Source organism: Neofelis nebulosa, chromosome 1, assembly GCF_028018385.1.
Source record: "Neofelis nebulosa isolate mNeoNeb1 chromosome 1, mNeoNeb1.pri, whole genome shotgun sequence".
Classification (NCBI taxonomy): domain Eukaryota; kingdom Metazoa; phylum Chordata; class Mammalia; order Carnivora; family Felidae; genus Neofelis; species Neofelis nebulosa.
Window position 1 is genome coordinate 155,363,759 of NC_080782.1, and position 26,371 is coordinate 155,390,129.

Genomic DNA, 26,371 nt, shown 5'->3' on the forward strand with positions numbered 1-26,371 from the left:
GTTTTGTTAAGAGACCCCTACCTCAAAAAAAAAAAATCTTTTTAAGACAGTCATTGAATTTCATTGATTCTCTGACTGCTTTGAGTTGGGAATTAAAAAAAAAAAAATGAGGTTTTTTTCCCTGAAATTTATTTAGTGAGATCAGAAAAAATATACTCCAGTCCATAAATAATATGTTCTTTATTTCTACCATAATAAATTCTTTAAGGGTAAATTTTTCTTCCAAAATTTTTAATGCATTAGATTTTTACCAATTGCCAGTGATAATTCAAACAACTTTTTTTTTTTTTCGGTTACAGTACATTCTGGTATACTAGCATTCCATTTTTCACTGGCAATTATTCTATTATTCTCTTTTCATCTAATCAGATTAGGAGAACAATTTCAGATTCCCATCTTTGAGGTTTTCCTTCCTTAGGACATCTTCTGACAGCAAACACTGTGTAAATTTGCATTATTTTGTAAACAAAATTCATTCATGGTTTTCCAGGTATAATGGATTTTATGATAGTGATTTAAATGTTTACCTGTACTTTAGAATGGCTGGGAGAGTGAAGGCTATTTTTAAAGGGTCTTGGGAACTCATGTGGTGGGTACTACAAATCTCAGAATGTATGTGATATTCCCACTGAAAGTCTTAATCTCTAGCATCAATGTAGTATATTATCTTGGGGGCTCACTTGGAAGTGGATTTAAAACACATCTTTATCATCTTTCTACGCACATCTGCTTCCTCAAAGTATAGCTCCTTTTGTTCTCATCTATTTTCCAAATCATTGGTAAATGTTAGTCATAAACTGTTCAAGCAATGGGATCCTGAAAGTTGCATTTTCGAGTTTACTTCTGCCATGCAGCTAAGATCTTTGAGTTAATACCAACCTGACAACTGTTAAGATAGTCATTTAGGTTAGAAGAAGTGTGATTTTTAGCTTCTATGCTTCTTTAATGGAAGGGAGGTTTCAATAAAAAATACACTTAAAAATATTTCCAGTTATTTTCAGTGGTAACGAAACAAGATAAAAACCTGAGTTTTCTTTATGAAAATTCTGAAGTATTATTACATATATGCTATTTAAATCCCAATGGAAACAAAAAGAATAAGGCTAAATTTAAAAGAAAAAGAGGATAAATTGACTTCAAAATTGTTTTCACAATTTTCCTTTTATTCAGTAACAGTGCTGATATTCGTTTTCTTTTTTCTTGATATTTTGATAGTTTTTGCAAAATGAGTCCATTGTGAAAGGAGAAATGGACTGCTTTCTAATTATATGATTGTTGTGATGAATTGAGAATGTATTGATGTCTTTCTCATATTTTGATTATTCTTACATTTGGATTTTAACACTGTACTATTTTTTTCTAAATATAATAAAAACAAACTTTCAGCGATATTAAAGTTGCATGGCTATAAAATATGGGTATGATCACAGACACTGAAACAGTATTATGCCCAGTACCTTACTTCCAGGGACATTACCAAGTGTGAGGATTTAATATCTATGTAAACCACTTAAAACTCTGGCTGACACACTGATTTATAATCAATAAATACTAACATTAGCTTGATATCTTACAAAAGTCCACACTAGAAAAATCCCTTTTTTTCACCTTAAAATCAATGCTATATTAATCTCACCTTGTTATCCAATCCCAACTAACTTCACCATATGACTAATTTTCCCCTAGTTAACCCAAACTTGGCCAAATGTATCATTCCTAGGTCAAGCTCAGTTTCTGAAAAAATTTATATATCTGTTATTTCTCCAAATACAGGAAAAAAGGGGATTAGAATGATGAGGGAAACTTTATTGAAATATATATAATTACATTATAAATGTACCCAAAATCACAACGGTAGATGTATATCTCTGGTTAAAAAAGACCCAGGATCTTGATATATATGGGAAACATGACATTTAAGAATGGAATGAAACATATAGTAGATTACAAATACATGTTGAAGATTTTGAAAGGAAAAGCAAAAGAGCTACTATCTGAAGGGCATCTGATGTCTCGAAGAATGATGAATATGAGAAGACAATGGAGAAATGCCTTCCAAATTCAGAAGGAAACTGGTTATTAACCTTGAATTTTATTCCAAGCCAAAGTAGAAATCAAATATAAAGATAGATGAAATTATTTTACACATATATGGAACAAATCATTGATCTGCTATAAAGTTATATTGAGAAGCTCTGTGAAGATGTGCTTTAGCAAAATGAGATGAAGCCTGATATCTCATGAGAAGTGGCTCCACTCAGGAGATTGTCTTTTTGAGAATCTCAATTGATATCTAAAGTTTGGAACCAAGAAATGACAGCTCTAGGATTAATTTAGACAAGTGTCATATGTACAGAGAAATAGCTAAAAGAATTTGAAGTGTTTGGCTCTGGATAAGAAGACTGGTAGAGAAGAAGTTAGAGGAAAGTTACTGCTGTTTTTATTATAAATGTTTTAGAACTATTTGAGGTTTAAATTTGTACATATGTACCTTGATTAAAAAAATATATTGAATACATGTTGACTATTATACAAGTCTCTAATTTGTATATTTTACATTACCATAAAATAAAATATAATTATATGTTATAGGCAATTCATACTCCTAATTATATTTATTCATAAGGTTCAAACTCAATTCCATGTGGAAACTTTTAGTATTTCCTATGCATTTGGCACTGTTCCAAGAAAATTGCTATAATCAATGAACTTCATACTCACAAAACCCTATACATACATACCCATTTTATACATAAGAACCAAAGGAAATAAAACTTAATTAGCATATCTGAGGTCACTAAAAATGATAAAATCAGGAAAAAACTTCACTTGCTCTGCATCTTCAGTGACAACTCTTCCATTGTGACAGCTATTATTTCACCACAGCAATTGTTAAGTTCCCAAGATAGAGGCATCTGGTGCTGACAAAAAAAAAATAATAATAATTATGCAACTGAATTTTATTTGTGTTTGCTTGTTTTTAAGGGAACATACTTATTCAATTGGGGGCATTTGAAGGATAGTGGAATAATTTTGCTTACATAACAAAACAGAAAGGCAAACAAGAGATATTTACCCTGAGAGCAGTGCAGGTAGAACTGCAATTTTTCACAACTCTCTATGGTAGAGAGATTTTGTGGGCTGTTTAACCTCCTTAGTTTGTTGGTAATGTATGGCCCTGACATCAAGGGAAGATGAATCACTCCGAGTATTTTTACACGTAACACTTCCATTCACATAAAGATGTTTCTGGTAATATCTTGAGAAAAAATAATAGAAGGTGATAGTTTCTATATAGTATTTATGAAAAAATGATTTATTTGATACTGAACAATTAGTTGAATTTTAGTCCAAGTGATCACCAAAACATTGATCTGCTTAGGTGAGTAGTTTCCTTATTCAATGTCACCAGCCTTGCCTTTGCAACACAGTTTAATCCAATATAAATATAAGTAAAATCAAGCAATAATTTTACATACCAGATTTATGTATTTACTACATGTATGATGTCATACATTCTTCACAAATTATTCAATGACAAGAAAACTAAAATTGGGCTCAGACAATTTTTGATTTCAATTATGTATTTAAATTACTTAATTAAATTAAAATATTTAGAAAATATTAGCTATTTATTAATATTATTTAATATTGCTAGACTAAAGGATAAAATGAAATTGACACAATGTAAAATGATGGTGAGTCTGAACATTTTTGTCAGCACTATCCAGGATAATGAATCCAGAAGGAGAGAATGGAAAAATGGATCAATAGAACCACTGGAACTGACTTTGTTCTTTTGGGGTCATTTCACCATATCACCATATCACCCCAAACTTCTCTTCACTCTCATCTTCCTGTTTTTTTCATGCAGCCCTTGCTGGCAATGTTATGATGATGACTCTTATTTACTTTGATTCTCTCCTCCATACTCCTATGTATTTCCTTCTCAGTCAACTCTCCCTGATGGATCTCTTACATAGCTCTATTTTTACCCCAACGATATTCATTGACTTTTTGTCTAGAAGAAGCAGCGTTTCCTATATTGGTTGTGGAACTCAGCTTTTCCTTATCATGACTCTTATGGGAGCAGACTGTCTTCTTCTGGCAGTAATGGCTTATGGCCACTATGCAGCTATATGCCATCCCGTCCATTACTCATTTCTCGTGTGTCCCATAGTCTGTGCATTATGGTGTCTGTCACATGGCTGAGTGCACTTCTCAATGCCTTGATCCATGTTATCTATACTCTGGGTCTCCCTTACTGTGCCTCCAGGGAAATCCATCATTTCTTTTGAGAGATCCCAGCACTCCTGAAATATGTGTGTGTGTGTGTGTGTGTGTGTGTGTGTGTGTGTATTTAGTGATGTTGTATTGCTTTATTTTTCCAATATCTGTCATCAGGGCCTCATATGGGCAGGTCCTTTCCACTGTTTTGGGATAAAGATCAAACTCAGAGAAAAGAAAAGCTTTGGCAACCTGTTCTTCCCACATGATTGTGATCTCTCTCTCTTTTTTCTAAAGTAAGCTTTTTGCCCATACAAAGCCCAAAATGGGGCTTGAACTCATGACCTTGAGACCAAGACCTGAGCTGAGATCAAGAGTCTGTTTAATGACTGAGCCACCCAGGAACCCTGTGATAACTCTCTTCTGTGAAACAATCATCATCAAGTATTTTCTCCCCAAAGTCTATCACACTGAAAAGTAGGACAACATGGTCTCTGTCTTCTACACCATGCTTACACTCATGCTTAATCCCCTCATTGATAATGTGTGAAACAAAGAGGTGGCTGGAGCTCTCAGGAAAGTCCTGGGAAGATAATTACACTAATAAGTTAATATCTGTTGATAAGAGACATGTAAGGATGGATCTTGGTTGCAAAGGAATATTACTGTAATCGAGATAGGAAATATATAGTAAGTAAATGCTACTTTTCTATAGACAACTCATGGCCAAATCCCTTCTCCCTATCCTTGGCAAACCGCTATTGGGGCAGAGCATTCCTTTCTCTTGTGCCTTATATGATCTTTACAAATTCATTAAGCAAAATTCTGTAAGTCAGAAATCTGCCAGTCAGCCATCAATATAAAATACAGCTGTCTTTACTCTCTTTATTTATTAAACAAGAGGGAAAAAATTAACCCTGTTCAATATTGACCCCGTACTGAATTTTATACTAATTCTTCCTAAATACCAGTATTATATCAACACTTAGGAAGTAAACATGTACAATGTATTGCTCAAAACTCAAGCTTTCCAACTTTTAACGTATTTAATTTTAAATATTTAAAATTTTGATGTTTAATTTTTACTGTCTATTTTTTAATCTACAAATGACACTAGAGATAAACTATAGTTTTGATTTTTTTTGTCTGTTAACAAGCAAATTCAATATGTGGCCAGCCCACAAACACAATTTTTCCTTCCTGTTCTTGCCACATTATGTTAAAATTAATATTATAATTTTGTACTGTTTTGTTTTACTAATTCCTAGAAGCACAATATTATAGATGTGACAACAGTCAAATAGTTATCTATAGTAGCTTGACTTAATTCATTCAGTATCCACCTTTACTTTAATGTTTATACTCTTTTCTTCAAATTTATATAAATATGTTTTTCTGTGCAGGTTTCCCTTTTCTAGGATTTTTTTTTCCTTACAAATTTTCAAAAGTAAATATACTAAGGAAAAGATTATTTCTCTTGTTAATACTTTTGTCAAACTTATAACTCATGGAAAATTGTAACATAACAAACAGACATAAAAATTTAGTATATGTGTCATTATTTTGTTTTTTATTTTATTTATTAAGTTAGTAAGTTATAGGGACCTCATAAATATTGCAACATTGATTAAAATTCTGAAATCAATTGATTGCGAAACTCTTTGTTATGTGTGGGTGTTATGTTCACATTCTTTTTTGGAATTTTTCCATTTTGCTCTTATCCAGGTGTTCATGTTGCTCTTACCAGCTCTGGTGTTCATATTTTCTCGTATGTTTGACTTATTTCTTACTTCTAACTATTTATTTATTTATTTATTTATTTATTTAGTATAACTACCATTCAAAATTAGTTTCAAGTATATTACCTTTAACAATTTACTTAATAGCACCCATTCATTAATTCTTTTATAAAAGAATTTTATATTTGAATATTTGAATTAACATGATTTAACTGTGAAAGTTTGATTCTTAAAAATTCTTATCACTTTCACATAATTTGTTTTATACTCCTGTTTATTTTTTATTGTCTTTTTGACTTAAAATATTTTATTCTTGTATTTAAATATAGTCTCTCAGTAGTACTTAATAAGTAATAAATCGTCTTTAACTTTGTAAAGATTAATTATTCAGATATTATGGTCTCAGGTAGACCTGATTCACCGTAGCAATGAAGATAACTACAGTTATGTTTTTCAGTAACACTGCTTCCGTTTTTGTAGATTTATAATATATTCTAATATTTGACATTTTATATCTCTGCTTATATTTTGACATACACACCCTATAATTTAATACTTGCATGAAAATTGACATTATGGCTATTTTCTGGAGTTATGACCCTTAAATGGAGCAACTCTGACAAAAAGATATGTTTAATAAAGGTAGATTGAAAATAAATGTAAATGTGTAAAAAATATGCATGAAAAATTATTTCTTTGTATTAGGCCACTATCTTAGTTTAGGTAATTCTACCTCTTTTCTCACTTTCACTAGTTAGCCAATACTTAAAAACTGTAGTATTCTTCAGGCAACAATAACCAAAACTGCATAAACTAATATGCATTAAATATCCCTAGAAATTCCTCTCATCCATAGATGAGCTTTTAACCTATATCATAGCTTACCTCTCTCTACTTTAGGAAAATAAAAGACACTAATGGGGAAATTGAACATACAACACTTGTTGAAATATTTTTTTTTTTTTTTACCACACATCTGCTTTTTCAGAAAATGTTTCTCCTTGATTTCCATTATGGGCGTCTTAGTGGGCTTCTTTCTCCATCATGCTCTCCTAACTCACAGTGGTATGTGTTAACATGTGACCCGGTCCCACATCATATTACTCCAAATGACTGGTCACAAATACTGACCTGGCAATGGGAATGCCTTTAAATCAGGATAACACATTCCCTTCCCCCTAGATTTTTGTATCTTAGGCTAGTAGGCAAATAAAGAGGTCTTAAAATTTCTCTTTTAGGTGAATTATTTAACTTAATAAAGACTTCTGTTAGCACATCATTGTGTTTGAAAACCTATTAAATTAATATTTAAAATCATGAATTGTCACATACAAATATAAATACTAATGGAAAAATTCTTAGGTTTTTAAATAAGGGGTCTATATTTGTCCATGGACCATCAGATCAAGCTTACTACCCCTGTGTTCTTCACTTAGGATGTGAAGTGGCTTTCTACCATTGGCCTCCAATCTAATGTATGCATTTTCATTTATGTGTATTAGCAAACAGTCTTCTGTAGACACTGAGTTTGTTATACCTTTAATAGAGAAATATTTATTAAGTATTCCCTCAGTAATAATTCATAAAGTTTAACCATTGAATGCTAACATATATGCAATGTTAAAGTTTTAATGCCTATGTACAGGAAGGCTGGAATTTCATTCATCATTGTGAATTCTTCTTGCTTTGCTGACGTAATTTAGTTAATTTAAGAATATATTTCTTGTAACATTTTACCAATAATGGAAAACTTTTTAAATGTACTGTCTACATTTCAAAATTGTTTTCTTAAATTTTATTCTGTGTTCTTGATCTATATATTTTATATTTATATATTTTGACAGGGAAATTATTTTTCACATTGAACGTATGAATCCTTTTGTCTGATATAAAACTGTTTTTAGTTTTTCTGCTACCTTATCACTTTGCACATGTCAAAATGCAGGAATAGCAGAAGTAAAAGTAACAGATCACTAAATTAGTAAGTGATAAGAGTTTTTTTAACATATAAAAATAGTTTGTGAACTGGGAGCTTTCAAAGTAACAATGGAATGTATATTGCCTCAGATGTATATTGTTTTAAGACAGCTTATATAGTGTCTAGTCAGATAATTTTCAAGTTTGGTATCAATTTGTACTTGATTTGAAAAAATTGTTAGACTTCAAATATGGTCATTAGGCCACCAAAAATTTATTTGCCAATTATTAGAAAAGTCAGATATCCTGCATATCAAATAAATGTGACCTCAAGATGTTTTCTTTATCCAGAATTTAGAAATAAATAGAAAAGATGAGATATAAAATCCCAAGAAGAGATTCCTAAATTTTAACCAACAGTTTAAAATGACACTGTAAGACAAACACAGGAAAAGTATATACATTCATATTTAATGGTGCAGGCACTCAATTACATAAAACCATTTACATTCAGTTATATTCCGAATCATATCAGGAAAATCAGTGTATAATATATCTTCAAAACAACATTTATCTAAGAGGCATTTTATTTCATTTAGTTTCAAAGATCTTAGTGGTAAATTATTTGTGTTTTGTGATTCCTATTTTCTAAGATGAATATTGACACCTGTGCTTTTGTTATGGTTTATATTCATCTTATAAAGTGTTATTTACTGAGGTATGGGTTGAATGTGTCCCTTTTGTTTTTATATATTATTTTGAATTAACTCCTCAGACCTTGTATTTGTAACTATTACATTAAATTTTATTACTGGAAAAATTTTAGATAATTTTTGTTTAGGATGTTTAGGATGTTGACAACTTAAACTTACAATTTTAGTTCTCAAGAAATCTTCACTTTGTTTCTATTTGTTTAGTATCTGTTTATTGAAAGAATTGTGATCTGAACTATAAAAATTGATTAAATATGTCTTTCTTTGGAATAAAGTTTATTTTTGTGAATATTTCTTAGGTGGTAGTAAATAAAATATAACTTATTATCATACAAAATGCTTACTTGTTATTTATATTGTTTAGTGCTTAAAACAGATTTATTAATTACATAATTTTATAATTTTCTATTTTGCTTTCTTTTTCTGACAAACACAATTCTGTTTAAGTCAATATATCCTATTTTAAAATACAATTTTTAGCTTACATGTTTAATATATTACATCAATTATTATTTAGAAACAAATATAATTCGTATGAACATATTTTTCCAAACAGATAAAAATAATAGAAGACCCCTGGAACCATCAATCCTCATACAACATTAGAATAATATTGCCACACATGATATTTTGTATATTTCTTTTTGGTGGAAACACCTCCCACTTCCCAAATTAATGATTGCAATGAATCTTATATAATCACATTTTAATTTTTTTAATATTTAGCAATATTATTTGCCATGCTAAAATATAAAGTAAAATTTTTGAATTTTAAATCAAATATAAATTGAAAATTATTATATGTATCTATGCTGTGTCTTATTTCCTTTGCCTGACATTTTGCTTGTAACATTGTTTCCAATATTCTAACTTATTTATAGTTTACTTCCATACCTGAATAATATTCATTATATATATATATTTTTTCAATATATAATATTTTTGAATTTGGAGGAATTTTTTTATAATTATAACTTCTCTATCAGTATTTGTTATATGTGTTCTATCACAAATATACGTGAATTTTTTGAGGTATGAGTATGAGTAGAATTGGTAGGTAGAAAGTCTGAAAATTTTAAAATATATTGGATGTATTAGCTGCCTAATGCTGATATAAAAAATCACCAGAAATTTTGGTGGATTACAACAATGTAAATTTACTCTCTCAAAGTTCTGGAGTCCAGAAATTTTACTTCAAGGGGTTGACAGGGTCCTATAACAGTCTTAAGGGAGACAATGCTTTGTCTCTTCCAGTTTCTGCTTGCGCTCAATGTTTCCTGGCTTTTGCAGCAGAATGTCAATCTCTCTCCCTATCTGAACATGGCTTTATTCCCTCTGGATATATTTATGTGTCCTTTCCTCTTTAAAACAAAACAAAACAAAAAACACAAAAAACTCACTCATTTCAGGCCCATTCTGAATCTAAGATGATTTCATCTTGAGATCCCAAACTAAGTACATATGCCAAGACATATTTCCAAAGACCACATTCTAACGTTTTAGGGTAGAGACATAATGTTTTGGAGACATATCATGAGACATCATTTAACCCACTAAACTAGGTAATGCCAAATGGTTTCATAAGTGATTGTGTTCATTTAATTAATTTTTGTGTGAATTACTATTATTTGATGATCTTAAAAAAATACTTAATTTTCAATTAAATTTCTACCTATATCATGATTGTGTAGCTATATCGCCTTGTACTTCGCATATCTTTGGTTACTAATAAAATTTTGCAACACTTAATATGTTTATTTTTCATTGTCGTTTGTTGTTTTAGAAGTTACATTCCAATAGTTTGCCTTTTTTAAAAAATATTGGATTGGGTGTTTTGTTGTTGATTTTAGAAGGGCTTTTTAAAATATTTATTTATTTATTATTTTTACAGAATCTACATACAGAGCATTTTATGATTACCCATGTTACAGTTATACTACCATCTCTTTGATCTGGGTTCTCATGTTCTTAATGCTGAGACATGTGAACAATTATAATTGCCATTAATGTCCTATTAATCACTCCTTCCCTTTTCAAGGTTAGTGTTCATGTATACTATCCAATAATTTATTTTATATCCTTCAGTCAAAAATCTATTCCTCTTCGACCTCTTACCAAATTTTCCTCTCAAATATGTTTTATGACAAGTATGGAAATCATTATTTTGGAATTGGGTAATATTAATATCAAATTTGCTATTTTTAAAAGGAGATATCTAATTCACACTATTATTTGAAAAATATCTTATCCTCCAACTTTCATAAAGTGTATTTTTTGTTATAAATTATCTATATATCTATGTTTTTCATTATGGCCGGTTTACTTTGTTCCTGAGTCTATCACTTTTGCATATAGAAAACAATCCCAATTACTGGAATTTTGTAATTATATTAAAACAAATCCTTTGCCCTTGCTTAATTAAAAGAATATCTTAGCTTTATTTTATGTTTGTCTTTTCATATGCCTCTCCAATTAACACATTGTGAATTTTCACAAAAAAAGTGCATAATTTATGATTCTATAAATCAAAAAATCAATCCTTTAGTTCACATACATTGAAGAGAGTCAGCATGGAAAATTCTCCTGCTGTTATATTTGTAGCATTAATTAATGAAATTATAAAGGCCAAAATTTGTTATTGTCAGTTTGATTCATGGTTATCATTGTACTGAATTATAAAAAGACATTAATTAGCATAGTCTTTTGCCCATTGTCTTATGTATCAGCATATTTCTATATCTCCTTTGTAAAATGTTCAAGGTACTGTCACAGTTTGTATCTGTGAGTTTGTTTTCTTGTTGATTACTGGGAGTTATTTTTAATAGACCATAAACAGAGCCTTTGTTATTTTATATCTATTACAGATATCCTCTCACTTTGTGAATTTTTTACTAATTTATTTATAAATGTCTTCAATTTTAATGTAAGAAAGTAGTCAAGGTTTTTAAGATTAGTGCTTTTTTTTTTTTTTTAATTTTTTTTTTCAACGTTTTTTATTTATTTTTGGGACAGAGAGAGACAGAGCATGAACGGGGGAGGGGCAGAGAGAGAGGGAGACACAGAATCGTAAACAGGCTCCAGGCTCCGAGCCATCAGCCCAGAGCCCGACGCGGGGCTCGAACTCACGGACCGCGAGATCGTGACCTGGCTGAAGTCGGACGCTTAACCGACTGCGCCACCCAGGCGCCCCAAGATTAGTGCTTTTTACAAATTTTAAAATGTTTGCTTATATTGTGGTGGGAATAGAATAATGTACAGTTGTCAAGTCACTATGTTGTGCAACTGCAATTAATTTAATATTGTGTGTCAAATAAACTTCAATAGAAATATTTTTAAAATAATATAAAGATATTTGCCATTAAGACATCATAAATACATTCTCCTCTATTAGCTTCTGAATACATTATTATTATTTTTATAAGACTTTATTTTTCGGTAATCTCTACACCCAACGTAGGGCTTGAATTTACAACACCAAGATCAAGAATCACATGTTCCATGGACTGAGCCAGCCAGGTGTGCCAAAGAATTATTATTTTGATCTTTTATATTTAGTTGCAAATCCAAGTATTATGGATTAAAAAGAATATTCTTTTCATATTGGTTGGCACTCATGAATTATGTCTTAAAAAGTTCTTATTTATTATAAACAAAAATATTTCTACCCTTTGTTTTGTGATGTTGCCACAGTCAGAATTACTTTTTTAATATATAACTTTATAATTAATGAAATATAATATTTTTTTATTTTTTTTTATCTTTATTTAGTTTTGAGAGAGAGACAGCATGTGAGCTGGGAAAGATCAGAGAGAGAGGGAGACACAGAATCTGAAGCAGGCTCCAGGCTCTGAGCTGTCAGCACAGAGCCTGACATGGGGCTCGAACTCATGAACTGTGAGATCATGACCTGAATGGAAGTCGGAAGCCCAACCAACTAAGCCACCCAGGTGCCCCTGAAATATAATATTATTAATATTTATATATTATAGATATGGCCTTTACAACTCACTTTTCAAATTCCATCTAAAAAATAAATAAACAAACAGAATAATTAATTCATTATTTTAAAGCTGATTTCCTTGAGTTTGCATTAAATCTCTATATTATTTGAGCAACACAAGAAAGGAAGATAAGAAACACGAAGATCACATGCCAGTAAAGAGACCCACTAAAATAAATAAAATTTAATTGTAAGATTATAGAACATTTCCCCTCCTCCATTTCAAACTAAAACAGTTTCTATAACCTGGTACAATATACCCAGTTTTCAAGAAAAAAAAAATATAAGACATGCTAAAAGGAAATCAAATAAAACAGCAACAGAGTCTCGAGAGAAAAAATAAGACCCAAAGGCAGATTCAGACATAATACAGATATTGGATTATCAGAAAGGGCATTTATAATAGCTATGATTTATATGTCAACAGCTCTAAGGAAAAAGTGGGCAACATGCTAAATCAGATGTGTAATGCAATTATTGAGATAGAATGTATAAGAATAAATCAATGGTAAATTTAGATCAAAAACACAAAGAAAGGGATCCCTGGGTGACTCACTTGGTTAAGCATTGGACTTCCACTCAGGTCATATTACATGAGTTTAAGCCCCATGAGTTTAAGCCCCATGTCAGACTCTCTGCTGTCAGCAGAAAGCCTGCTTTGGATCCTCTGCCCACACTCTCCCTGCTCCCCTTCCAGGCTTTTTTGTTTTCTTTCTCACATTCAAAATAAATAAATACACTTAAAATAAATAATAAAAACCATAAATAAAAATCATGAAGTAAAATACAGAATATTTTGATGGACTGATCGGTAGACTGGACAAAACAGGGAAAATAAGCAAATTTATAGGTCAATAGAAACTTTTTAAACAGAAATAAAATGATAAAAAGAACAAAATATAGAAAAGAACAAAACACTCAGTGCTTATGGATTGGAAGAACACATGTTATAAATCATACTACCCAAAGCAATGTACACATTCAATGAGATCTCTATCAAAATACAAGTAGAGTTTTTTACAGAGCTAGAAAAAACAATCCTACAATTTGTATGGACCCACCAAAGACCCCAAATATCAAAGTAATAATTTTTTTCTATTTATTTATTTATTTATTTATTTATTTATTTATTTAAATTTTACTTAGTTAACATGCAGTGTAATATTGGCTTCAGTAGTAGACAGTGATTCATCACTTACACACAAGAGAAAGTGCTCATCATAACATGTGCCCTCTTTAATACCTATCACCCATCTAGCAAATTCCACACCCACCTCCCTCCATCAATGCTCAGTTTGTTCTCTATCATTAAGAGTCTCTTGTCGTTTGTGTTCCTCTCTCCTCTTTCTCCCCTTCCTAAACATTCATCTATTTTGTTTCTTAAATTCCACATAGGCATGAAATCATATGATACTTGTGTTCCTTTGACTGACTTATTTCTGTTAGCATAATACATTCTAGCTCTATCCACATTATTGCAAATGTCAAAATTTCATTCTCCCTGATGGGTGAGTAACATTCCACTGTGTGTGTGTGTGTGTGTGTGTGTGTGTGTGTGTGTACACACACATATTTCCATTAATCAGTCTGTGGACATTTGGGGTCTCTTCATACTTTTCCTATTGTTGATAATGCTACTATAAACAGGGGGCTTTGAATCTGTATTTGGATCGAGTTTTATATCCTTTGGGGAAATACCTAGTAGTGCAATTGCTGGATGATAGGGAGTTCTATTCTTAGTTTTCCTAGAAGCTTCCATACTGCTTTCCAGACAGGCTGCACCAATTTGAATTACCAACAGGGCAAGATGCTTCCTCTATCTATGTATCCTTGCTAAAACTTATTGTTCCTTGTGTTCATTTTAGCCATTCTGACAAGTGTGAGGTGGTTTCGCATCATAGTTTTCATTTGTATTTCCCTGATGATGAGTGGCGTTTAGCATCTTTTCATATGTTTGTTAGCCATCTAAATGTCTTCTCTGGAAAAGTGTTCATGTCTTCTTCCCATTTATAATTAGGTTATTTGTTTTTTGGATGTTAAGTTTGTTAAGTTCTTTATAGATTTTGGATACTACCCTTTATCAGATATGTCTTTGAAAAAAAATCTGCTTGCATTCCACAGCTTGCCTTATAGTTTTATTGATTGTTTCCTTTGCTGTGCAGAAGCTTTTTATCTTGATGAAATTCCAATAGTTCATTTGCATTGCTGTTTTTGTTACCCTTGCTTTGGTTAAAGTGTCTATTAAGAACTTGATGTAACCAAAGTTAATGAGGTTGCTGCTGCTGTTCTTCTCTAGGATTTTGATGGCTTTCTGTCTCACACTTAGATATTTCAACCATTTTGAATTTATTTTTGTGTATGGTGTAAGAAAGTGGTCCAGTTTCATTCTTCTACATGTCAAAGACCAGTTTTTCCAACACCATATGCTGAAGAGACAGTTTTTTCCATTGGATATTCTTTCCTGTTTTATCAAAGATGAGTAGACCATACAGTTTTGGGTCCATATCTGTGTTTTCTATCTTGTTCCACTGATCTATGTGTCTATTTTTATGTCAGCACCATGTTGTCTTGATGGCTACAGCTCTGTACTATAGCTTGAAATCTGAAATCATGATGCTACATTTTTGTTTTTCTTTTTCAGAATTGTGTTGCTGTTCAGGATTTTTTGTGGTTCCATAAAAATTTTAGGATTGGTGTTGTTCTAGCTCTTTGAAGAATGCTGGTGCTATTTTGATAGGTATTGCATCGGATGTGTAGATTGCTTGGATAGTATAGATATTTTAAAAATATTTGTTCTTCCATTCCATGAGCATGTAATGTTTTTGCAATTTCTTTGTGTCTTCAATTTATTTCATAAGCTTTCTATAGTTTTATGAGTATATATATTTAAACTCTTTAGTTGGGCTTATTCCTAGGTATATAATTGCTTTTGGTACAATTGTAAATGGGATTGATTCCCTGAATTCCTTTTCTGCTACTTTATTAGTGTATAGAAATGCAACATATTTCTACATGTTGATGTTATATCCTGAAACTTTGTTGAATTTATGTATAGTTCCAGGAATTTTGTGTGGGGAGTCTTTTGGGTTTTCTACATAAAGAATCATGTCATCTGCAAATAGTGAAAGTTTGACTTCTTCCCTGGTGATTTGATGCTTTTTATTTCGTTGCTGTTGTTGTCTGATTGCTGAGGCTAAGACTTCAGTATTATGTTAAGAGTAATGGTGAGAGTGGACATTCTTGTTCCTGACTTTAAGGAGAATACTTTCAATTTTTCCTAATTGAGGATGATATTAGATGTGGGTGTTTCGTATATGGCGTCTTTGATGTTGAAGCAGGTTCTGTCTATCCCCACTTTGTTGAAGGTTATCAAGAAAGGATGCTTCATCTTCTCAAATAATTTTTCTGCATATATGGACAGGATCATATAGTCTTATCCTTTCTTTCATTATTGTGATGTATCACATGGCTACATTTGTGATTATTGAATCAAACCTACCACGCACCAAAAAATACCACTGAACGTGGTGAATAACTCTTTCAATGTACTGTTGAATTTGATTTGATAGTATCTTATTGAGAATTTTCCGATCCATGTTCATCAGGGATGCTGGACTATAATTCTCCATTTTAGTGAGTTATTTGTCTAGATTTGGAATCAAGGCAATGCTGGCCTCAGTATGAGTGGAAGTTTTCTTTCCATTTCTATTTTTTTAAACAGTTTGAGAATAGATATGATCTCTTCTTTAAATGTCTGGTAGAATTTCCCTGAGATGCCATCTGGTCCTGGATTTTGTTTGCAGATTTTTGACTACAGATTCAATTTCTTCGCTGTTTATAGGTGTGTTCAAACTTTCTATTTATTTTCTGGTAGTTTGTGAGTTTCTAGAACTTTGTCAATTTTTTCTAGATTGCCCGGTTTGTTGGCATATAATTTTTCACAGTGTTATCTTATAATTTTTCTTTTTAATTTCTGATGTTTTGGTTTTTTTTTTTTTTTTAATTTTTTTTTTTCAACATTTTTTAATTTTTATTTTTGGGACAGAGAGAGACAGAGCATGAACGGGGGAGGGGCAGAGAGAGAGGGAGACACAGAATCGGAAACAGGCTCCAGGCTCCGAGCCATCAGCCCAGAGCCTGACGCGGGGCTCGAACTCACGGACCGTGAGATCGTGACCTGGCTGAAGTCGGACGCTTAACCGACTGCGCCACCCAGGCGCCCCTCTGATGTTTTGGTTTTGATATCTCCTTTTCCCTTCATGATTTTATTTGATTGGGTCCTTTTTCTTTTCTTTTGTTAGGTCTGGCTGAGTGTTTATCAATTTTATTAATTCTATCAAATAAATAGCTCTTAGTTTCTTTGATCTCTTCTGTTTTTTGTTTAAGAGTTTGTTTCTATATCATTTATTGCTGTTCCAATCTTTGTTATTACTCTTTCTCTGCTGGCTGTGGACTTAATTTGCTGTTACTTTTCTAACTCGTTTAGGTGTAATGTTAGGTTTTCTATTAGAACTTTCTGGCTTCTTGAATATACCTGTATTGCAATCTATTTCCCTCTCAAGACTGTCTTTGCTGCATCTGAAAATTTTGGAAAGACTTTGTCTTTCCATTTTAATTGTCTTCCATATATATATATATATATATATATATATACATTTTAATTGTCTTCCTTGTGTGTGTGTGTGTATTAAAGAAGAAATGAATATATATATAATATGGACAGGATATATATATATATATATATATATATATATATATATATAATTTCTTCTTTAATTTTCTGGTTAACCCATTCAATCTTTAGTATGATGTTTTTTAATTTCCATGTACTTGAGGTTTTTCCTTTTTTTTCTTGTGGTTGACTTCAAGATTCACAGCATTCTAGTCTGAAAATATGCATGGTATAATCTCAATATTTTTTTACTCACTGAGGCCTAATTTGTGATCCAGTATGCGATCTATTCTGGAGAATGTTCCATGTGCACTTGGGAAGAATGTGTATTCTGCTGCTTTAAGATGAAATGTTCTGAATATATAAGCTAAGTCCATCCGGTCCAGTGTAACATTCAAAGCTGTTGTTTTCTTGTTTATTTTCTGCTTAGATGATGTGACTATTACTTTAAGTGGGATTTTAAATTCCCCTACAATTACAGTATTATTATCATTGGGTTCTTTATGTTTGCTACTGATTGATTTATATGTTTGGTTTCGTCCAAGTTGGGGGCATTATTATTTAAATTTGTTATATATTCTTGATGGATAGACCCCTTATATATGATATAATGTTCTTTTTCATCTCTTGTTACAGTTTGTTTTAAAATTTAGTTTGTCTGATATAAGTATGGCTACTCCAGCTTTCTTTTGATGCCCATTAGCACGATAGGTGGTTCTCCAGCCCCTCACTTTCAATCTGAAGGTGTCCTCTGGTCTAAAATGAGTCTCTTGGGGCACCTGGGTGGCTCAGTCGGTTAAGCGGCCAACTTCGGCTCAGGTCACGATCTTGCGGTCTGTGGGTTCGAGCCCCGCGTCAGGCTCTGTGCTGACAGCTCAGAGCCTGGAGCCTGTTTCGGATTCTGTGTCTCCCTCTCTCTGACCCTCCCCGTTCATGCTCTGTCTCTCTCTGTCTCAAAAATAAATAAACATTAAAAAAAAAATTTAAAAAAAATTAAAAAAAATTAAAAAATAAAATGAGTCTCTTGTAGGCAGCAGATAGATGAATCTTGTTTGTTTGTTTGTTTGTCTTATCCATTCTGATTACCTGTGTCTTTTGATTGGAGCATTTAGTCCATATACCTTCAGAGTGATTATTGAAAGATGAATTTAGTGCTATTATGTTGCCTATAGAGTTGGTATTTCTGGTGATGTTCTGTAGTCCTTTACAGTGTTTGTTACTTTGGTCATTTTTGTTTGTTTTGTTTTTTCCTTTACTCAAAGAGTTCCCCTTAAAATATCTTGCAGGGTTGATTTAGTGGTCATGAACTACTAGTTTTTGTTTTTCTGGGAAACTCTGTATCTCTTTTTCTTGATGGCATTCTGGGTAAAGAATTCTTGGCTGGATATTTTTTCCTATTCAGCACCTAATATATATCCCACCACTTTTTTCTGGCTTGCCATTTTTCTGTGGACATATCTGCAACAAACCTGTTATGTCTTCCCTTGTAGGTTAAGGCTTTTTTTTTTTTTTTTTTTTTTTTTTTTACCTTGGTACTTTCAGAATTATTTCCTTGTCTGTGTATTTTATTTTGAATTTGCCTATGATATGCCTTAGTATAGCCAACTTTTGTGGGATTTCGTAAGAGTTCTCTGCATTTTTTTGGATCTTAATGCCTGTGTACTTCCCAGATTAGGAAAGTTTTCAGCTATAATTTGTTCACATAAAACTTCTGCCCTTTTTCTCTCTCTTCATCTTCTGAGACCCTTATGCTATTAATGTTATTCCTCTTTAATAAGTTGCTGAATTCTCGAAGTTCATATCATGGTCTTTTCCCTTTGTTTCCCTCTTTTCCGCTTTATTATTTCCCATAATTTTATCTTCTATATCAATGATTTGGTACTCTGCTTCATCCATTCTTGCCATCATAGCATCCATTCTAAATTGCATCTTGGTTATATAATTTTTAATTTCAGCCTGATTGGTTTTAGTTCTTTCATCTCTGAAGAAAGGGTTTTTTTGGTGTCTTCTAGGATATTTTCAACCTCTAGTAGTCTTCTTATAATAATGGTTTCAAATCTCATTCAGTCATCTTACTTATATCTGTGCTCATTAAATCACTGGTCATGAATATCATTGCCTGTGTGTGTGTGTGTGTGGTGATGTTCTCCATTTTGTTATTTTGTCCAGAAAAGAAAAGAGCAAAGAAAGGAAAGAAAAGAAATCAAACAAAAAACAAAAATAAAGACGTTTTGGTCTGCTTGTTAAAACAATCTAGATAAAAGAACATGTATATATAAATTTGTACGTATAAAAATAAAAGGTAAGAAAATACTAATAGTAAAACTAAGTAAACGTTAAGTAAAAATTAAGTAAAAAATAAATAGAAAAAATAAGAAAATAAATGAAAAAAGTATAAAGAATAAAAGTAAACAGAAGTTTGATACTATTTCCCCTAGAGCTGAAGCTTTACAGCACTATGATCTGTACACTAGGTGGAAGGGAGATTTTTGTGCTGGTCTTCTGGGGAGAAGAGCCTGATGTTCTCTAATTCTCAGGCTGACCTGTTTCAGAGGAAATGCATCTCCTGGGTATAGGGGGGAGGGGCTTGGCTTAAGTGGCTCCATCCTCCACTAAGTGGTACTCTTTTTCTCCCTGAAGGCTTTCAGCTCTGCAGGGCTGAATGAATATGGCCACACCCTGCTCTACAGTCCAGGAGCTGAGTTTGCACACCGCCCCCACTCTTCAAGGAAACCTCATAGAAAAGCAATTAGTCACCAGCCTTGTGTCCCCAGTTTCCATCAGAACCCCATGTTCTCCCAGCCAGTGTCCTTTCTTTTTTTTTTAAGTTATTTATTTATTTTCAGAGAGAAAGCACAAGTGATGGGGGGTGGAGGAGAGAAAGAGGGAGAGAATCCCAAGCAGACTCCGTACTGTCAGTGCAGTGCTGGACATAGGGTTCAAACTCATGAACAGTGAGATCATGACCCAAGCCAAAGTCAGACAATCAACTGACCCAAATAAGCACCACTCTGTCCAAACTTTTTTTTTTTTAATCTCAGGTGTGCCACTGAGTTTCAAAACTACAAATCTTAACGATCCCATGGTGTGGACCTATGATATTCATCTAGGGGAGGGTCTTGCCATGTTTTCACTGGCTTGTGGGAAAAAGTAGTGATAGGACTATACAGCTGTTCAAAGTTCATATCAAAACAGAGCAGAAATCCAGTACCCCTGCTTGCAGCCCTCATATGGGCAAATCTCTTCTCTGAAGCCTGGAAACAACACAGAACTTTGACACTTGGCACAACCTGTTTCTGTGGCCACCTAAGGAAGGGATCCTCAGACCACACTGTCACTCCAGGGATTCTACCCTTCTTCACCACTTGAGCACCTTTAAGCCAGGCACTTCCCCCATAGTAACAGACTGCTAAAAGTTCAGATTTTGTGCTCTGCTGCTTATACTATGTGGTAACCTCCCTGTGGCTTGGACCCAGAGCACTATCTCCCTTGGTAAACTGCACGTTGTACCTTCCAAAAGGTGGTCCCTTTTTTTTACATGCAGTGTTGCGGTTTTTATTCATTCAGGCCTTCAACTGATTTATTTGACATTCAGAATGATTTTATATCTATCTAGTTGTGTTCAAGAGATGAGACAAGCTTAGAGTCTCCCTTCTCTTTTGCCACCCTAAGTCCTCCCTCCTCCTTGGTACCATTTCTATTTACTAATAATGAAGTAGCAGAAAGAGAAATTATAAAGGAATCTGGGTGGCTCAGTTGGATAAGCATCCAACTTCAACTCAGGTCATGATCTCAGGGTACACAAGTTCAATCCCTGTGTCAAGCTCTGTGTTGACAGTTAGAGCCTGGCCTGATTTGGATTCTGTGTCTCCCTCTCTCTCTGCCCCTTCCCTGCTTGTACTCTGTCTCTGTCTCTGTCTCTGTCTCTCTCTCTCTCAAAAGCAAATAAAACATTAAAAATGTTTTAAAGAGAAAGAGAAATTAGAAAATGAGTCCATTCAAATTGTTTCCCCAAATATAAAACAGATATGAATGTACTTACCCAAAGAGATGAAAAATCTGTACACTGAAAACTATAAAACTCCAATTAAATAAATTGAAGATGACACAAACAAATAGAAAGATATTTCATCTCATGGATTGGAAGAACTAATATTTTCAAAAAGTCCATACTATGCAAAGCAATCTGCAGATTCAATTCAAAACCTGTAAAAATATAAACAATATTTTTCACAAAAATAAAAGAAATAACACTAAAATTTGCATGGAACCACAAAAGACCCTGAAATACCAAAGTAATCTTGAGAAAGAAAAACACAGCTGGATGTATCACAATTCCAGATTTTAAGATATCTGGAAATAAGCCCACCATTATATGGTCAATTAAAATATAACAATAAGAATATACAATGGGGAAAAGACAGCTTCTTCAATAACTCATGCTGAGATAAGTGTATAACTACATGCAAAGGAATTAAACTGGACCATTTGTTAATACCAAACACAAAAACAAAATCAAAATGGATTAAAGACCTAAATGTATCACCTGAAACCATTAAATGCTAGAATAGAAAACAGGAATTATTTTTTTTAACATAAAGCATGGCAACATTTATCCATATATGTCTTCTTAAGGAAGTGAAAACAAAAGCAAAAATAAACTATAAGGAATATATCAAAATAAAATGCTTTTCACAGTGAATGAAAGCAAGCAAACAAAAACAAAAACAAAACACAACCTACCAAAAAAAGTAGATATTTACAAATGACATATCTGATAAAGTGTTAATCTTCAATATATATGTAAAGAGATTGTACAACTCAACACACACACCCCAACCTTATTAAAAATGAGCAGAGTTGGGTATAACAGTAATTAAACAGTAGTGAAATCATACGAAGTCAACTTTAAAGTAAAGGCTGTATCACGAGACAAACTGGGGTGCCTGAGTGGTTGAGTTGGTTGAGCATCTGACTTCAGCTCAGGTCATGATCTCGCAGTCTGTGAGTTCCAGCCCCATGTTGGGCTCTGTGCTGACAGATCAGAGCCTGAAGCCTGCCTCGGATTCTGTGTCTCCCTTTCTCTCTGTCCCTCCCCTGCTTATGCTCTGTCTCTCTCTCTGTCAAAGATAAATAAACATTAACAAAAAGAGAGACAAAGAAAGTCACTACATAATTATAAAAATCAACAAAAATACATAAATAGTATAAAAATTTATGCACACATGAGCACCTCACTTATAAAAGAATTATTAACAGACATAAAGGAAGATTGTGACAGTAATAAAATAATGGTACGAGTTGTTAACACACCACTAACATCAATGGATTTCCCATTGACAGAAAATCAAAAGGAAACTATGGCTTTGAATGACACATTGGACAAGATGAATCTAACAAATATATTAAGAACTTTCTAACCCAAAACAAAATACATATATTTTCATATGCACATGGAACAGTCTGCAGAAGAGATCACAGGTTAAGCCACAAAACAAGACTCAACAAATTAAAAAACTTTGAAATTATACCATGTATCTTTACTGATCACAATGCTATGAAATTAGAAATCAAACCACATGAAAAAAATATTGGAAGGACATCAGTACATGAGGCTAAGTAACATGCTACTAAACAATAAATGGGTCAACAAAGAAATCATAAAAGAAAAAAATATATACATGTAGACCACTGAAAAACCCAATAAACAAAAGTTGAAGAATAGATGGCTTCACAGGTGAATTCTAAGAGACATTTAAGGAAGAATTAATACCTATTCTCAAATTACACTAACAACAAATGAAGAGGAAGGAAAACTGCCAAATATTCTATGCAAGCATCATTCTGAGACAAAAAACAAAACACAATAAAAAAGAATACTACAAATCCAAATCTCTGATAACCATAAATGCAAAAGTTCTCAATAAAATATTAGCAAACCAAATCCACCAATATATTAAATAAATCATTCAGAGTTTGCACTTCTAGTGGGTAATGTGGAAGCTAGAGCATTGGATGCAGTTTAGCAGAAAATCCTCATGAAGGCCTAAAGGCACTGGACAGGTCATTTGTGTGGGCTAGAGACTCACTGGAAATCTTTAATCCTAAGGTTGCAGGCTCAGACCTTGGTGAAGTGGAGAGTGGCAGGCAGCAAAAGGCATCTATACAGAGCTTCAGGAAGATTTCAGCAGAATAAGGGACCCTAGGCTCCTTTCAACCCATGAATACAAGTAGGTAACTAACAAATTATTCTAAATATCACAGAAACCAACCTGAAGAATGACAGGACAAATTTCACAACTAAAGGGAAAGAAACCACCTCAAAGAAGATAGGAAGTATGGAGACATGGGTCAGGAGACACAGATCAGAAATGATGAAAAGTGGAAGGAGCCATGGATGCAGAGAAGGACGTGAGAAAGTGAAGCACACAAGGAGAACATTTTCCTAAACTTTTTGTTGGGAAAATGAGAAGGGCTGATTTGCCTGAGTTCTTGAAACTAGTAGGGCTTTAAATCTAGAGTTTGAAAGGTACTAGGTTCAACCGGGATAGAGCCTTGAGGTCACTGTGCTGTTCCTGGAGAGAAGGCAGGAAAATATCCCAGGGGCAGACATCATGGAAACAGCAATTTAAAGAATACCTGGGGCACACAGGGAGGTGATTATTCACTCTTTTTTCACATGTCCCTGAGATGCAGCATTCATGGAGACTCCTTTACCGAGATAAAGGAGCTGGCTGGAGAGAATTTTCTCCCCTGCTTGTCAATAAGCACAAAGCCACCTGTTGGAAGGAACTCAGGGTTTACACATGCTGATTAGCTTGCATATACTGAGCCCCACCCTCCTCTGCTTTATTGGGACTACCCTTCTTGGTCATGCTTATTTAAGCCCCAATGCAGCTGCACCCTTCCCCAGAAGACCAGGGCAAGCCCCTCTCCACACCACCTCCCTAATTCCTGGGGTTTTAAAAGTCAGTAGGATTGAGGGGTAGGCAGCGTGGAGGGCACTGTGCTACCTCTAGAGAGAGGCAGGCAAACAACTAGGAGGCAGGTAGTGTGGAAACAACAATCTGAAAATCAGCTGATACATAAAAGAGAGAAATTGCTTTTTTTTTGGAGAGCGTCCCTGAAAGTCAGAATTCATGGAGACACCTCTTCAGGGACAAAGGAGCTGGCTAGCACAATTTCCCTTCAGCACCCGTCAGCACAACCACAGAGCCACCTGCTGGAAATAGTGCAGTGACAACACTGGCTATGTAACTTGGTTACATCAAATTCCACACCCCTTTGCCCTGACAGAATTGTCTTTCTCAGTCAAGCTTGCCTCAGTCCAAGTGCAGAGACCCCTTCCTGTAAAGACCAACACAAACTCCTGCCCACACTACATCTCCCAACCAGAGAGGTCTGCAGGGCAAGGTTCATTTAATAAGCAGACAGAGGATGTCTAGTCAAAAATCACCACATTCTCATGAAGAACCAAACACTGAAAACTGCAGGCAAGGAAAGCTTCTGCAGACAGCTTATCTGAATGATTCACCAGCCAAAACACAATAGCAGAGTGCACACAACACACACCAGAGACATTCCCTGAAGAATGAGGCCCTGGACACTGCATGATCTCTTCTTCATAAAGCCATTACTCTCAGGAGCAGGAGATATAAAGGACTTTACTTCACATAGAAGAAGGCAGAGAGTTAGACAAAACACCAATACAAAGAAATCCATACCAATTAAAGAACAAGATAAGGTCAGGGCCAAACTACTGAGCAAAACAGATATAAGTAGCATGCTTGATGGGGAATTTAAAGCAACAATCATGATACTCACTGGGATTAAGAAAATAATAAAATACATTAAAGAGACACATACCTCAAAGATAAAAGAGGTAAAAATAATAAGTCAGTGATTAAGAATGCAAAAACTATGAATGGAAACAGGGTTGATGCAATGAACATTAGGATGGAAAAGGCAGAGGAAGAAATAAGTGATATAGAAGACAAAAGAATGGAAAATAATGAAGCTGAACAAAAGTGAGGAGGAAGAATTGTGGAACTTGAGAATAGATATAGGAAACTCTGTGATTTGATCAAGTGTAATAACATTCATATCATAGGAATTCCAGAATAAGAAGAGAGAGAAAATGGTGCAGAAAATGTATTTGAGGAAATAATAGCTCAAAACATCCCTAATCTGGGTAAGAAAATAGACATCCAGATCCTGGAGGAACAGAGAACTCTCATCAAAATCAACAAAAGTAGGCTAACACAAAGACATATTGTAATTAAATTTAAAAATACAGTGATAAAGCAAAAATCTTAAAAGCAGAAAGACAAAATAAGTCCTTAAGTTATAAAGGAAGACCTACAAGGCTAGCTGGAGGTTTCTTAGCAGGAACTTGGAAAGCCAGAAAGGAGTGGCATGATATATTCAAAGTGCTGAATGGAAAAAAAAAATCTGCAACCAAGAAAACTACTCAGCAAGGCTATCATTCAGAATAAAAGGAGAGATAAAGAACTTCCCAGACAAACAAAAACTAAAATAGTTTGTGACCACTGAAGCAGCAATGCAAGACACACTAACGGGGATGATTTGTGTGGAAAGGAGAGACCAACAGCAACAAAAACAAGAAAGGAACAGAGGAAATCTTCAGAAACAATGACAAAACAAGTAATAAAATGGCAATAAATAGATATCTATCAATAATTACTCTGAATGTAAATAGACTAATTCTCCAGTCAAAAGATATACAGTGTCAAGATGTGCAAAAAGAAAAAAAAAAAAGGCCCATCTATACGCTGCCTAAAAGAAACTCATTTTAGACCTAAAGACACCTGAAGACTGAAAATGAGGGAATGGAGAATCATTCATCATACAAATGGACGTCAAAGAAAGCCAGAGTAGCAACACCTATATCAGACAAACTAGACTTTAATACAAAGACTGTGACAAGAGACAAAGAAGAGCACGACATCATAATAAAGGGGAAAATACAACAAGAAGATCTAACAATTATAAATATTTATACACTCAACATGGAGATGCCCAAATACATAAAATTTTTAGTAAGGAATATAAAGGAACTAATTGATTATAATACAATAATAGT

At 33.4% G+C, this 26,371-nt stretch overlaps 1 long non-coding RNA gene across 1 annotated transcript; it reads right to left on the reverse strand.

Moving 5' to 3' along the window:
- Positions 1–1,785: 1,785 nt before the first annotated feature.
- Positions 1,786–21,449, reverse strand: LOC131518648 (uncharacterized). The gene is made up of 2 exons (XR_009265221.1): positions 21,311–21,449; positions 1,786–3,259 (listed from the first exon to the last, which is right to left on the reverse strand). It is a non-coding gene; the product is annotated as an uncharacterized LOC131518648 (long non-coding RNA).
- Positions 21,450–26,371: the final 4,922 nt, after the last annotated feature.